The sequence below is a fragment of the Alligator mississippiensis genome, chromosome 1 (genome assembly GCF_030867095.1).
Source record: "Alligator mississippiensis isolate rAllMis1 chromosome 1, rAllMis1, whole genome shotgun sequence".
NCBI lineage: Eukaryota > Metazoa > Chordata > Crocodylia > Alligatoridae > Alligator > Alligator mississippiensis.
Genome location: NC_081824.1, coordinates 373,823,270 through 373,840,518, shown reverse-complemented (window position 1 = coordinate 373,840,518; position 17,249 = coordinate 373,823,270).

The following is a 17,249-nucleotide window of genomic DNA, read 5'->3' as shown; positions in this document are numbered from 1 at the left end:
ATTCTCACAGTAACTACCAAAAGCAGAATTTAAGTTGTGATTCCTTATATAAAGATGGATGTGTACAATGATTAATGAAATATGGTCATTGTCCTTTGAGCTTGCCATTTGTTACTTGTTATTTCAGATAGGAAAAATAAATCAAACGGTAAAAATAACTTCTGAATTATTCACATTATTCAAATAGTCTATTTTTGTCTGAACCTCTTAGATTCTAAATAATAGAAAGGAGAGCTAGTTCTGTCTACCATTAAGTAGATGTTCTCATTACTGTTTATTATTGTTCACATCAGTTGGAAAGGATCAAACAACTGAATTCAGTCATTGGCAATAATCATATTTAGACATATTGACACAAAATATATTATAAAGACGATATCAAAATACGGTTTAAACAACAGCCTGAATTAGGACAGACTTTAGTGATATGGATTAGTTTGGGATTAAGGATAACTAATGATGAATATTCATGGGTAAAAATAAATTTATTAGGTGACATTAATTAAAGAAAAATTACAACTTCTTAAAGTCAAACCATAACTCTTGGGGAAAACAGATATATTAGGCAATAATGAATTATTTATTCAAAAGTCAGAACACAATTGCAAAAAGGATTATACCTCTTGCAGTGTTTGAATGAAGACTTCTGATGAGCCCTTTCCTACCTATCTTTCATCTGATTTATTTAGTTTCTTAGTAAATCCAGTAAAGATTATATTTTGCAGTTTTCAACTAATTTGAATAAAGTTTACTGTACAGGTTTTCCAAAAACAATTTAAGCCTATGTTGTCAATAAATGTTCATCCTTAGTTCATCTTACTAAATAATTTATAGATTAAATTATATACTATTAATTAGATATCAAAGGTCCTGGTTCCTTGCTCTTTCCATACTGTTAAATGAAAAAGGATAGAAGTTTGAGAATACCCTTTATAAGGTGCTGCTTAATCACAATCTTTCCTAGATTGCAGGATTCCTCCCTGACTTGAACAGCTCCATCAGAAAAGACATTTTTTTAAACCACCCACAATCCGTGTCTTATTGTAGCATGGTAAAAATAAAAAATACAGAGTTTGCCATATTCCTTCGCAAACACTCATTCAAAACCCAAGTGGAATGTGTATTTTTACTATTCTGTTTGTATCTGATGCCCTGCTACATACAGATTAGGTCATTACCCAATACTTTCCAGCATTGATCTACAGATAATATCAGTAACACATAAGTATAAAAAACCCTAAACTTCCCCTGATGCAACTTGAGACCAATGCTTGTTGTTCTGTTATTTGCTACCATTAAAAACAGTCCAGCTCTATTCTCTTTGGAACCATCATTAAGGCAGCTGAAGATTCATATTAAATCTACTGTCAGTCGTCTCCTCTTCAGACTAATAATCCCAATTCTCTCAGCCATAAATCATGTACCCCAAACCCCTAACCCCTTTTTGTTGCTCACTGTGGGACTCTCTCCAATTTATCTACATCCTTTCTGTAGCAGGGCCTAAAACTGGACACAGAACTCCAGATGTGGGCTCATCAGTGCTTAATAGAGGGGAATAATCACTTCCCCTGATCTATCTGCAACACTCCTACCAATGCAGCCCAGTGTGCCATTAGCTTTGTTCCTCAACAAGGGCACGCTGTTAGTTCATATTCAGCTTACTACCCACTGTAAGCCCCAGATCCTTTTCAGTAGAACTGCTGCTTAGCCAGTGCATGGGATTGTTCTGTCCTAAGTGTAGGACCTTGAAATTCTCCTTATTAAACTTCATGAGATTTCTTTTGGTCCAATCCTCTAATTTGTTGAGGTCCCTCTGAATCCTAGCCCTATCCTCCTATATATTTACTATTTCCCTCAGCTTGTTGTCATGTGCAAACTTATTAAGGGTGCACTCCATCCCATCTTCCAGGTCAGTGATGAACAGGGATCCTGGTTTTTTCTGATAAAAAATATCCCCAATTTTCAGATTTAAAAAAGCAACCCCAAATCTGCATTCTTCTATGATTAAAATGAAACACAACACCACTATATATCTACATCTATATATCTATAGGTGTTTCATTTTAATCATGGAAAAATGTGGATTTTAGGTTACTTTCTTAATCTGAAAATTGGGGAGATATATATATATATATTAAATCAGAGAAAACCAGGATCCTTGGTGATGAAGATATTGAACAAAACTGGCCCAAGGACTGACTCCTGGGGCACTTCACTTGATACCAGCTGTCAACTAGACATTGAACCAATGGGTACTACCCTCTGGGTGTCTACACATGCATCAGGCTGTGCAGTTGTTACAGTGCTTAAGCAAGTACTAAATGACTGCATAGTAACTGATGTTACTGCACAGTACCATCTCTGAATAGTTATTTTTAGCTGCTACTGTGCAGTAGCAATGAACAGTAGCATTGACATCATGTTTCGTGCCCAGGCACACTATGTAGCTGTAGCAATGAGCTATGGCTCAGTAACTCGTTGCTATGGTTACATTGCATCTCGTGTAGACATGCCTTCTGAGCCTGATGATCCAGCCAGTTTTCTATCCATGTTACAGTCCATTCATCCAACCTGAACTTCCTTAGCTTGCTTGCAAGAATGTTGTGGTAAACCATATCAAAAGCCTTGCTAAAGTCAATATATTGTTTGATTAGAGGGAAGCAATTCCACATGTGTATGAAAATGAGGAAACTTTTTGTTATTTTTCACCAATTTGCTCATTTATTTATTTGGTATTTTTACAGTCTCTGAATAGATTGATTTCAAAATTGTTGTCACATGATCATGATCTACATGATCTTCAGTAAAGATGGTTTGCTCTACCTATGTGTCTAGATGGTTGTTATAAACAGCTCGGGAGAAGAGGGAGAAGAAAGGGGGAATTAATTATTTTTTCTCCAAACAAAGCTGAGTACCTTTCCATTAAGAAAAACTTGATAATAAACAGTTTCTTTAAAGAAAAATAAAATCCTTGTTCTGTACTTGGGAGTTACTACTTCACTAATAGGGAAGATTGTTGATTCCCTTTTTTCTACCTGAGAAGTACTGATTTTAGTCTGAACAGATAACTTTTGCATAGTTGAAGATGTAATTAGTAGGGCTGTGTGAAATGGCTCTGTTTCAATTCAGTTTAGGATTCGGCCATTTCGGAAAACAGTGATTCGTTTTGCTGTTTTGAATCACTGTCCTGTTTTGTTTTGGCTCAATGTTTTTGAGATTTGGCTCCACTGGATCTCCTTTGAATCTGTTTCAAATTAGCTGCAAGCTTTGCACAGCCCAGCTGGGCGGGTCTTGGGGCCAGGGCTGCAGGGCTTGGGGTCCCAGCTGCGAGCAGGATGAGGTTGTGGGTTGCTTATCCGGGGGAGGGCCACTACCCTCTGTGCAGGTGAGGAGACCCCTGCATAGATCTCTGATCCCTGTCACACTGGGTTGCAGGACAGGGAAGCAGCACAGAGCAGCAAGCAAGCCTGCTGGTCCCTACTGCATGACTTGGCTTTGCAGGGAGCAGAGATCTGTGCCAGGGGTCTACTTGCCAACGCTGCCTGCCCTGTGCTACCCTGGTGATGTAGGGATGTGTGGGGCGAGCAGCAGCAGCAACAGCAGCACCAAGGAGACACAGGCGTGAATCTCTGCTCCCTGTGGAGCCAGGTCACCTGGGAGGGACTAGCACTTCCCTGCCACAAGACCTGGCTCCACAAGGAGCAGAGCTCCACACTGGGAGTCACCTTGCCACCACTGCCCACTCTGCGCTGCCCTGGATCTCTGTTCCCTATGGAGCCAGGTTGTGTGGCAGGGACCAGCACTGCCTTGCCACATGACCCGATTGCAGAGAGCAAAGATCTGTGCCAAGTCTCCTTGCCACCACTGCCCACCCCACACTGCCCCAGATCTCTGCTCCCTGTGGAGCCAGGTCACGTGGCAGGGACCAGAACTGCTCTGCTGCACAAGATGGCTCTTCAGGGATCAGAGATCCATACCAGGGTTCTCCTTGCCACCACTGACCACCCTGCATTGCCCCAGATCTCTGCTACCTGCAGAGCCAGGTCACACAGCAGGAACCAGCACTTCCCTGCTGCATGACCTGGTTCCACAGGGAATAGAGATCCATGCCAAGGTTTCCTCACCACTGCTGCCTGCCCTGTGCTGCCCCAGATCTCTGCTCCCTGCAGAGCCAGGTTGTGTGGCAGGGCAGTGCTGGTCCTGGCCACGTGACCTGGCTATACAGGGAGCAGAGATCAGTGCCAGGGCTCTTCTTGTCGCTGCTGCCCATCCCATGCAGCCCCATGTCACTGAGGCAGGATGCGGCAGCAAGGAAAGCCCCAGCATAGAGCTCTGCTCCCTGAAGAGCCAAATCACATGGCAGGGCAGCAGCATACAGCTGTTTCCCTGCAAGCCCAGTGCTGAAAATCCAAAATTTTCCAAAACATTTCGGAAATGTTTTGGATGCCTCTTTTCATTTTGGAGAAGTTTCAGAGCCTACCGTTTCAATTCAGATTCAGTGTTTTGGGTGATGAAACAGCTCAAAATATCTCTAAAACAAAACAGCTGCCAAAATTTCACACAGCTCTAGTAATTAGAAGCATGCCAGATTGTCAGGTCTTATTGTATGAACAGTCCTAGTACCAGTAAAATGTGGAATAAAAATAACATAAGCAAGAAAGCTTCTTTATTTTTTTTCCTTCTCCTCCTGTGTTTTATCTCAGTCCTGGAGTATGTGTTGTTAATATAAAAGGAACTGCTAGGCATGCTAGTCATCAACTAAAACATCAAAAAGGAGGTAAATGAAGAATTAGTTCAGTAATATTCCTTAACTGTTGCTGTAGAGGCATTCATAAAGGTCAAATGAAAAAATGACATGCTAATATATGGTGAAAGGAGTATAGGTAAGTGGAAAAACAAGGGACAAAAATAACTAAGATTTTGTAACATGCTTTACTGAGCTGATTTTTAAAAATGTATTTAATCATATTATAGCTCAATCTAGTCAGTGAAGGCACAGCTACTGTTGAAACATTCTGTTCTTTGAATATTGTAGCCTTACTATAAGTGTCTAGCCTTTCCTCATATTTATCTTGACTTTCAGTGGTGTAATTGGAGGGGGGCGTGGGGAGATGATGATAATGGCAACCACCTTGGATGCCAACTTTGAAGAGAGCTCACAGCCACCTTTTCACATGTGTGTTCACAGCAGCAACTGAAAGTTTCCCCTTTGCCCGTGGGGGCCTGGCTGCATCCCTACACTGCTTCTTTTATATTGATGTAAATGACTAAAAAAAAATGCAAGGCACTGAACACACAGGCTGTATCATTCTTTTTGTGTGGGGTGAGGGACTTGCCATATGAATTATTATAGCTACTAGATCATTTCCATTAATGGATGCTTGTTGGTCTTGAGTCCTCAGACTGTACTCTCACTAAAGTCAATAAGAATGTAGCCAGGTAAAGATTGGTTGTGTGTTACCAGCAATTTTCATATGGTATTTACATTTGTCAATACCTTACTCACTATTTTACTGATTAGCTTATTCACTATTCTCCTTCATTTCTTCTGAGTTTTTCTTTATTATGACAGTATTGCTTAATATTTTCCTCCGTGCAATTTGAAACTAAAGAGAAACAGCTTTAAATTACCTACATGATATGTAGGTACTGCTTGGAGGTTAAAAATGTTGCCTGTTCTACAAGCAGGAATCATTTGTTTCCCTCAACTGGGACTGGAAATGCCATAAAGGAGAAATGGAATGTTAAAACTCCATGAATACATCATATGCCTGAAAAATGCTAAGCAAAGAAAAAAAAAATGTAAGTTGATAAGGTAAGATAACAAATATGTAAGGAAATACAGCAGTCAGTGAGATGGAGCATATTACAATTAATACGGTAGAGTACCACTTATCTGGAAACCATATATCCAAACTTTCAGTTATGCAAACAAAGGCTACATCACCAGCCTGCAGGGTATAAGATACAGCAATGGCAACAGAGAGAGCAGTTTGATGACTGACAAAAAATAATGAGATAATCAAACTGAAAGCAGATGAATGTGTTGCCAAACTTGCTTTGGAGTATGGTACTGGAATATGTTTGTTGAATTAATGTTTCATTAATTGAATAGTTTGGTTTTACAAATAGATTTTGTTTCCAATGAGTTTTGAAATGGTTCTTTTCCACTGTGTAGAAAAGAAACATTTTCAAACCTCAGTTTGTAAATATATACCCCATATCTTCATATAGCCACTTAAATTAATATGATTGACCTATATGGCTGCAAACAGCCTCAAGAGATCTTCTATTTAAATTCCGTATTCTGTGGAAGTATCAAGTCTACCTAGATCATCTCTGACAAACATTCTTAAAAACTTCCAATAAAAGTTATCGCATAACTTCCATAAATAGTCTATTCTGGTGTTTCACTACCAGAACAATTAAGCAGTTTTTTTTTTCCTAACATACAAGCTAAATCATATTTGCTGCAAAATAAGCTGATTTCTTCTTGTTTCTTCCCCAGAAGCTATTGGAAATAATTGAATGATCTCCCCTTCATTGCAATCTTTTATGGATGGAAAGATTGCTATGTATTCTCCCCTTAGTCCTCCCATTTGTAAACTACAGAAATCCATTTAGTATAAACTTTCCCCATAGGTCATATTTTATAAAACTTCCTATTACCCATTTTACTTTCCTCTAAGTTCTTTCCATTTTGTCTTTATCTTTCCTGAAGTGTGACACTCAAAACTGGATACAACTGTGCAGAGAACAGTATTATTACTGAAAGGCTCCTGTCCTTCAGCTCTTAAGTGCACTGACCCAGTTACTGCTAATCAAGGCCAGCTGACCTCCGATTGGTTCTGGACCTTCATTTAAGAAATTCCTCCAGCATCTGAGCCTCACTGCACAACACTTGTCTTCCAAATCTGACCAGCTTCCGTCCCAGCAACATGTCTGGCTTTCCTGTTTCCTGACCCTTCCTTTGTCTTGTTTCTGGATTTCTGCCTTTAGATTCTCTCTGCACATTTATTTCCCCCAGCTTTGCTTACTCTTGGACTTTGCCTGTGGATTATTCTTTGGACTTTATCCACCAGGGATGTTGTCTGGCATAATGTGTAGAGCCAGGTGTAGAACTGGGGGATGCAGAGGTAGGAATCAGAAGCCAAAACTCAGGAGTCAAAATGCTGAGCCAGGGTCACATGCTGGAAATCAGAAACCTAGTTACAATGACAATGATCTTCTTACATGACTTTCCTATGAAGGCAACCAGGAGTGCTTTTCTTTGTAACAGCATTGCATTATTAACTAATATTTAGATGCTATGATCTCAAATCTTTTTCTGCAGTACTGCAGTTTCACCAAAAAATCTATTTTATACTATTGCATTTACTATTTTTTTCCTTCTTGCATGTGTGACTTTTAACTTTTTTACCTTGAATTTTACGTTCATTTTATATCATGTCCCGAATTGTAGGAATCATACTAAATTCTGGTCCTGTCCTCTAAAGTGCTTATAGCCCTCCATAATGCTCTTCAACTTGGTGCCCTATACAAATTTTAGATGTATACTCTCTTTTCCATCAGATTATTGTCAGGGATCCTGGTTTTCTCTATTTGACGCCCCCCTCAAAATTTTCAGTTAAAAAAATCTATTTTCCCAATATTAAAATGAATATCTATCTATCTATCTATCTATCTATCTATCTATCTATCTATCTATCTATCTATCTATCTATCTATCTATCTATCTATCGATTCAGATTTTAGATCCCCCCTCATCACACATGCTATTCCACTCTGCAGCATCTCTGGCCAGAGTCTCCCAATCTAATTAAGCTCTTCCGAGCTTAATCTCCAACTGTCCACTGGCTCAATGTTGTTGGGGACATCTCACCCTGCTTCCCCACAGTTCATCTCCCTGTGCTCTCTGCATGCTACACAACTCACTTCTCAGGGCCGCTTTTGCCTCACAGAGCACCTGCTCCAAAACTGTGGCTCCTGGGGCACTTGTCTCTCCCTGTGCTCTGTGGGATATCCCCAGCAGCATTGAACCAGTGGACAGCTGGTGATTAAGCTCGGAAGAGTTTAATTAGGCTGGGAAACTCCAGCCAGAGATGCCACAGGGTGGAATGGTGTTTGTGCTGAGAGAGCAATGCCATGAAAGGGCTAGCCTACAGAAAACTGGTTGAGACCTGATTTTTGGGTTACTGACTTTTTTTTCTTTCAACTTTTTTTCACTATGACTGTGTTGCCTGCTGTCCCCTCATCTTCATGTACCAGCAGAGTGTTGCATCAAGTGGGAAGAAGCCCAGCCTAAATTATTTAAAGGGGATAACCGCTCAGACCAATCAATATCCCCAGGACAGGAGAAATCAGCTTGAACAGGCTTCTGTTCTTTTTGTTTGTTTATACTACATTGTTTTGTTGATTTTATTAGAAGGTTTGACCATCAGGGAGAGACAATATACAAAAAGCTCTTCCCTCGCCAATCACAGGACTTATCTGAGACTGAAGAAGGAGTCCAGTAGTGTGTGCTGATTCTGTTCCATCAAGATGGTTGTCTTGATGCACATAAGCTTGTGAAAGAAAAATAAGAGATTCCAGTTAAGACTGAGATAAACAAATGATGGTATAACACCTGGGTGGTCTGGGTGGTGTTAGGCAGGGGTATAGGGGAGGTTGGAGCCCCATAAAAAATCTACTTTGAGCAATTGTTGACTGGTGGCAATGAGAATTAACACCTCCTGATTGTTATCATCTTAAAACATCAAGATGTGGCAGGCAAGAATCAGGACAACCACTAGAGAAAACCAGGCAAGTGATCGCAGGATAGGGTTGGCAAGGTACTCAGTGTCCATACCTGTAACTTCAACTGAGCCAGTGGTGTTTTATTTTAATCATACTAAATGAAGCCCTGACAGTGGCATTTCATTTTAATCATGCAAAAATGTGGATTTTGGGTTACTTTTTTAAAACCTAAAATTGGGTTTTGTTTTGTTTGTTTGTTGTTTTTTTTAATCTCAGAGAAAACCAGGATCTCTGGTTATTAATGAAAATATTGGATAGAATTGTCCCCAGGCAGACACTTACAGATTTCAAAGTACTTTCCTCATCTGATCATTGGTGGAATAGCTCACAAGACTGGAGTACTCTTATGGATGGATACAAACAGTTCAGGAAGAATGGGCAGAGGAGAACAGAAAGAAGAGTTGCACTTTATGTAAAAGAACCATATGATTGCTCAGAGCTCCAATATGAAGCTGGCAATCAGCCTATTGAAAGTCTTTGGGTTAGGGTCAACGGGGAGAGCAACAAAGGTGATGTCATAGTGGGAGTCTGCTATAGACCACCAGAACAGGAGGATGTGGTGGATGAGGCCTTCTTCAAACAGCTAACAGAAGTTTCCTGATCACAGCCCTTGGTTGTCATGGAGAACTTCAATCACCCTGAGATCTTCTGGGAGGGCAATGCAGCAGTGTTCAGGCAATCCAAGAAGATTTTGGAGACTGTTGAGGACAGCTTTCTGGTGCAAATGCTGGAGTGGCCAAGTGGGGGACATGCTTTTCTTAACCTGCTCCTCACAAACAAGGAAGAATTGCTGGGGAATGTAATAGTGGATGGCAACTTGGGCAACAGTAACCATGAAATGTTTGGGTTCAGGATCCTGAGGAAAAGAAGTATGGAAAGCAGCAGAGTAAGGACTCTGGATTTCAGGAAAGCAGTCTTCAACTCACTCAGGGAATTCATGGGCAGCATCCCTAGGGCAGCCAGACTGAGGGGAAGAGGAGTTTGGCAGAGCTAGCTGTAGTTTAAAGAAACCTACTGAGAATGGAAGAAAAAACCATCCTGATGTGCTGTGCAGGAAGACTAGTAAGCATGGCAGAAGAACAGTTTGAATTAGCAGGGAACTCTTAAATAAACTAAATCACAAAAAGGAATCTTATAAGAAGTGGAAACTTGGACAAATACCTAGGGGAATATAGAAGAGCATTGCTCGGGCAGTCAGGAAGGCCAAAGTGTAATTGGATTTGTAGCTAGTAAGGGATGTGAAGGGTGACAAGAAGGATTTCTATAAGTATGTTGGTAGCAAAAGGCAGATAAGGGAAATTGTGGGTCCCTTACTGAAGGGGGAAGGTGATTTTGGGACAGAGAATGCAGAAAAGGTTGACATGTTCAATGCCTTCTTTACCTCAGTCTTCACAGGCAGGGTCAGCTCCTAGACTCCTTAACTGGGCAGTACAGTTTGGGGAGGAGGTGAGCAGCCCAAAGTGGTGAAAGAACAGGTTAGGAACTACCTAGAAAATATGGACATGTACAGGTCCATGGAACTGGATGGGATGCACCCAAGGTGTTCTGAGGGAGTTGCCTGATGTAATTGCAGAGCCATTGGCCATCATCTTTGAAAATTAATGGCAATCAGGAGAGGTCTTGGATGATTGGAAAAGGGCAAGTATAGTGTCCATATTTAAGAAGGGAAAAAGGAGGATCCAGGGAACTATAGACCAGTCAACCACACCTCAGTCCATGGAAAAATCATGGAGCAGAGCCTCAAGGAATTCACTTTTAAGCATTTGGAGGAGAAAAAGTTGATTAGGAACAGTCAGCATAGCTTCATCAGGAGCGAGTCATGCCTGACCAAACTGATTGACTTCTATGATGAGATGACTGTCTCTGTGGATGTGGAGAGACCAGTGGTTGTGGTGTACCTTGATTTTAGTAAGGCTTTTGATACATTCTCCCACAACAGTCTTGCAGGCAAGATAAGGAAGTATGGGCCAGATAAATGGACTGGAAGGTGGATAGAAAACTTGGGGAGTATTAGATACACTGGAAGGGAGGGCTAGGATTCAGACATAGACAAATTGGAGGATTGGGCCAAAAGGAATCTCATGAGGTTTAACAAGAACAAGTGCAAAGTCCTGCACTTAGGACAGAACAATACCATGCACCAGGACAGATTGGGGGCTCACTGGCTGGGCAGCAGTTCTGCAGAAAAACTATGTGGGGGTTACAGTAGTCAATAAGTTAAATATGAGCCATCAGTGTGCCTTTGTTGCCAAGAAGTTTAACGGCATCCTGGACTGCATTGGTAGTTGTGTTGCCAGTAGTCCGGGGAAGTGATTATTCCCCTCTATTCAGCACTGGTAAGGACACATCTGGTGTACTGTGTTCAGTTTTGGGCCCTCCACTACAGAAAGGATGTGGACAAATTGGAGAGAGTCCAGCAGAGGGCAACAAAACTGGTGAGGGGGTTAGGGGACATGATTTATGAGAAAAGACTGATGGAACTGGGCTTATTTAGTTTAGAGAAAAGGAGACTGTGAGGGAACTTAACAGCAGGCTTCAACTACCTGAAGTGTGGGTTGAAAAAGAGGATGGAGCTAGACTGTTGTTAGAGGTGGCAGATGACAGAACTAGCAGCAAAGGTCTCAGATTGCAGCAAGGGAAGTTTAGGTTAGATATTGGGAAGAATTCTCTCACTAGGGGGGTAGTAAAACATTGAAACAGGTTATCCAGAGAGGTGGTAGAAGCTCCATCCTTGGAGGTTTTCATAACCCATCTAGACAAAACTTTGGCTGGGATGATCTAGTTGGGCTTTTGAGCAGGGGTTTGGACTAAATGACCTCCTGAGGTCCCTTCCAATGCTAACTTGATATGATTCTATGAATTAAACATTAAGAATTGTCCTTTCAGAGGAATTTTTCAATTAGTTTTGCACCTACTGATATTCATTACATCTAGATCATAGTTCCTTAATATACTTACAGTTCCCACATCATTCTTTGTATGTCAATAAATTTGCTTATGTCAAGGTGTTCACTAAACTTAATTACTTTACAGAGGCAGATATTAGATTATTTTTTTTTGTCAAGAAAAGAAGCTCTCAATCATTCTGGCTATGTTTTTAATAACTTTTACTTCCTAAATACTTAAAAGTTGATTGTTTACAATTTTTCCTCAGTATCTTCCACTATCTAGGAAGATAACAAATAAATATATAAAGAAAGAAAGATATATATACATATATTCACACACACACACACACACACACACACACACACACACACCAGTCAATTTGTAAACACCTGAAGGAGGAGAACTGCTTTCTAGAAGCCAAGTTGGTTATATTAAGAGCAAATCAAATGAAATGTATTACTTCCTTTAACAAAGTTAACTACTTCAGTGGATAAAGGACACATGGTTGGACACGATATGCTTGGGCTTTAATCAGCCTTTTAATATCATATTCTTATATGACTGTACTCATTGTTTTCTCAGAAGAACATGTGGAATAGGTAGAATTGTTGTTAGGTGGATATATAATTGGCTGAGTAAGAGTACCTACACAAGGACACATACTTGAATAGCAGGGAGATTCAAGTAGAGTTCTATTCTTGGTAGTTTAACATTTTTATTAATATTTTACATACAGAAGTAGAGAGCCTCCTGACTGAGTTTGCAGTTGACAAAACAAAAAACAAAAAAACCCACAAACCCAAACCCTCTGAAGTGCTGCGAACACTTTAGAGAATAGGATTATAATACAAACAGATTTTGACAAATTAAAAAACTGGGAACTAGATCCAAAAGAATAAAATTCAACAAAGACAAATGTAGGGAAGAAAACTAGGGAAGAGTAGCCAAACACATACATAATAAGAGATGACTGGCCTGGCAGAAGCACTGAGGAGAGCAATCTAGGGACTTAGGTTGGATCACAGATTCAACATGAATCAAATGTTATGCAGTCATCGGAAAAGTGATAGCAATTTTGGTTTACATTAACAGGAGTGTTGTATGTAAAACACAGGCTAATAGTACCACTATACTTGGCACTGCTTAGGTTTCCTCAGCTGGAGTACTGCATGGAGTTCTGGGGTCCACATTATAAGAAGTATCAGGAGAAATTTGAGAGGATTCAGAGGAGTGACAACAATGACAAAAGTCATTACAAGCTACATGAAGAAAGACTGAGCTAATTTGGTATGTTTAATATGGAGAGGAAAATTAAGTCCTGGGATATAATAAGAGTTTTCAAATATTTGAAAGGCTGGCATAAATAAAGGGGATACCAACTGTTCTCTTTTCCCCACAAAGGGCAGGACATGAAGCAGTGTATTTAAACTACAGCCAAAATGTGCTAGATTACATCCTAAGGGGAAAGAAAAAACTAAACAAACAAAAAACAAAGCATATCAGAACAGACATTTCCTAACTGTAACAACAATAACACAATGGAACAACCAGGAAATATCTTTTACTGGAAGTTTTCAAGAACAGGTTGGAGAAACCTTTGTCCAGGATAGCATAGGAATACCATGCCGTACATCCATATAGGGGGCATCTACATGTGCTATTAGCATGGAATAAAAAACTCTGTCATATACTGCAACAGTGAAGCACCCTTGTACTCCATTCAGCTTTTCCCACCAGTGTTTACAGATATATTGCTTCACACTGAAGAACTCTGCCATAGGATATTTTTATTTACAAGTACTAACCTGTGGCAGTTATTTCTTGCAGCCTAAAAAGGCCACACATGTAAACATTGTGACTTTACTCTGGAGATATTTCTGCAGCTGTGCAGTAAAAGTCTTGTTTAGATGTGCCCCTAGAGAGTTAGTAAATGACAGGTTAAGCCTCTTCCAACATTTTGGTTTCATCTTTCATAGTTTCATAGTTGGTAGGGTCAGAAGGGACCTGAGCAGATCATCAAATATGACCCCCTGCCATGGCAGGAAAAAGTACTGGGGTCAAATGACCCCAGTGAGGTGTTAGTCTAGAGGTGTTAGTCTAACCTCCTCTTAAAGACCCCCAGGGTAGGAGCCAGAACCACTTCGCTTGGAAGTTGGTTCCAGATCCTAGCCGCCCTGACAGTGAAGTAGCACCTCCTGATGTCTAGTCTGAATTTGTCCTCTGCCAGCTTGTGACCGTTATTTCTAGTCACTCCTGGTAGTGCTCGGGGGAACAGGGACTCCCCCAATACCTGCTGGTCCCCTTTGACTAGTTTGTAACAGGCCACTAGATCTCCTCTCGGCCTTCTGTTGTGGAGGCTGAACAGGTTCAGGTCCCTTAGCCTCTCCTCGTAGGGCCTGCCTTGCTGCCCCCTCAGCATGGAGGTGGCCCTCCTCTGAACCCTCTCAATGCTGTTTACATCTCTCCTGTAGTGAGGCACCCAGAACTGGACACAGTACTCCAACTGCGGCCTGACCAATGCTGCATAGAGGGGGAGGATTACCTCCTTGGACCTGCTTGAGATGCATCTGTGGATACATGACAAGGTGTGGTTGGCCTTCCTGACCGCATCCCCACAGTCGTTCCATATTCATTTTGGCATCAATAATGACTCCAAGATCCTTTTCTGCCTCTGCACTGACAAGAAGGGAGTTCCCCAGCCTGTAGGTGTGCTGCTGGTTCTTCCTCCCCAAGTGCAGCAGCTTGCACTTGTCAGTGTTGAAACCCATCCTGTTCTCATCGCCCCACCCCTGTAACCTGCCTAGGTCCAATTGCAGCCTATTCCTTCCTTCTAGCATGCCCATATCCCCCCACATCTTTGTATTATCAGCAAATTTGAATAGGGTGCTTTTTACCCCCTCGTCCAAGTCACTGATGAAGAAGTTGAACAACGCGGGTCTGAGGACCGAGCCATGGGGGACGCCACTGCCCACATCCCTCCAGGTCAAAAATTACCCATCCACCACCACTCACTGGGTGCAGCCCTCCAGCCAGTTAGTGACCCATTCGACTGTGTAGATGTCAACGCCACAGTCCCCTAGTTTTTTAATGAGAATAGGGTGAGAGCTGGTGTCAAAGGCCTTCCTAAAGTCCAGAAAGACTACCTCCACTGCTACCCCTGCATCTAAGACTTTTGTGACCTGGTCAGAGAAGGCCACCAGGTTGGTCTGACAGGACCTGCCTCTAATGCACCCATGCTGGTTGCCCCTAAGCATAACCTCCCCTGCTGGCCCCTCGTGGACATGCACCAGGATAATTCTCTCAAAAAGCTTACCCAGGATTGAGGTAAGACTGACTGGCCTATTCTTCCCTGGGTCCTCCTTCCTCCCTTTTTTGAAAATGGGAACCACATTGGCCCTTTTCCAGTCCTTTGGCACCACACCAGAGCATCATGAGTGCTCGTAAAGCTGTGCCAGGGGTCCTGCAATGACCTCTGCTAATTCCCTCAGCACTCTGGGGTGGAGGTCATCAGGACCAGCTGATTTAAATATGTTCAGTCTCTCCAGAAGTTCCCTAACTAGATCCTCACTGACCCTAGGCTTGGGTGTGCCTCCCCCGGGACCTGATGGGGTCCTGGCAGATGGGCTGATCTGGTCCCTGCTCAGGAAATCAGGGATCAAAGTTAGGCTAAGTAGTGTATAATTCCCTAGGTCCTCCTTTTTCCATTATTTTTTTTTAAGATGGGTATTTTGTTCACTTTTCACCAGACATCTGGAGACTTCTCCTGTCCTCCACTAGTTCCTGTCAGTAATCACCAGGGAGCCTGGTTTTCTCTGATAAAAAAATCCCCAATTTCCAAATTAAAAAAAATTAACCCAAAATCTACATTTTTCCATGATTAAAATGAAACGCCACTAATCTATACTATTACATGTACTGCGTACCATCTCCGTTAGTAAGTATGAAGCCTCACTGCTCTATATATAGAAATAGAGATATATATAGAGAGATATAGAGATATATAGAAATAAAGCCATATAGAGATAGAGATATATAGCGATAGAGATATATGGACATATATAGAGATAGTGATATATAGAGATATGTAAACATATATAGAGATATAAAGAGATAGATGTGACGTTCAAGACAGTCAGTAGATGAATGTCAACAGGAGCAGCAGTGAACTTCAGAGGCAATGAGATGACATCACGCTCAGCTTGATGAGGCAACACGTCATCAGCCATGACAGCAAGCTGCAGAAGCCAGACGACATTGGTATAGAGCACAAGATAATCAACTCGCATTCTGCAATGGGAGCAGCGAGCTGCACATGAATGCACCCGCTTCAGCCAGCTTAGTGTTCAGGAGCAACTGGAAATACTACAACTCCAAGAGTAGGAGTGTTCCTTTGGGATCTTGTCTTCACCCATGGACATGACTGCTTCCAGAATCTCCCTCCCAGAAAACCTCCTATTTGCAGAGACTGCACTCTTGAGTAACAAAACCAGGAATGTTGTGTATACAAAAGTATTGTAAAGCTCTTACAGTAAGAAAGTGTGATATGTTTCAGAATTTTCTGTATGTGGAAATGTTGTGAAGCTCTTGAAGTGCAATAAAATGTGATTTCAATCAAAAATTGGCTCATTGGATTTTCATGCAAGCAACCCTGCACTGGGCAGCTAGTATATAATATCTCTATATTAGTGGTGTTTCATTTTAATCATGGGGGAAAAAATCCCAGATTTTTAGGTTAAAAAAGTAACCTAAACTCCACATTTCCCCCCAGTTAAAATGAAACACCACTAATACATAATATCTACATATTAGTGGTGTTTTGTTTTAATCAGGGGAAAACGTGGATTTGGGGTTACTTTTTAAAACCAAAAACTAGGGATTTATTTTTTTAGATCAGAGAAAACCAGGATCCCTGGTAATCACAAATGACTCAGAAAAAACAAACAAACAACTTTTTCTAGTTTTTTAAACACCTTGGGATACATTTCATGAAGCCCTGCCATCATGAGCCCATCTTTCTTATTTACGTATTCTTTAACCTCTTTTGTTCCCATATTGTATCCTGAATTCCTAAGTCCACTGTTAAAATTCATTTTGGGAAATTTATGCCCACAATTTAGTTTTATTGTGGAGAATAAAGTAAAGAAAGTGTTTAACGTTTCACTTTTCACTGCTATTTGCTCTTCTTCCCTAGTTATTATCAGACCTATACTCTTTTGTGTTTTTCTTTTATTTAAAAAATAATTTTAAATATTTTTTTGCCTAGTTAAATGAAAATCATTTGGGGAATTACCTTTTCTAATTTTAACCCTACATGCTTGTGTTATTCTCTCTTTAGTTATGTGCCCTTTTTTCTGCACTTATGATTCCTTTTATGTTTTCAGAGTATTGTAGATTTTGTGATGCAGCCTGTGATGCAGGCTGTAATGATAGTTCCTAGTTTTCATTTGCAACAAAGGTAGCTTATTGCTGTGCATTTAATATCGTCTGTTTAGTAAGTGGTAGATCTCTTCTACATCTTTGTATTTTAAATTATCTTCCACAGAGATCCTAGCTATCAGTTCCCG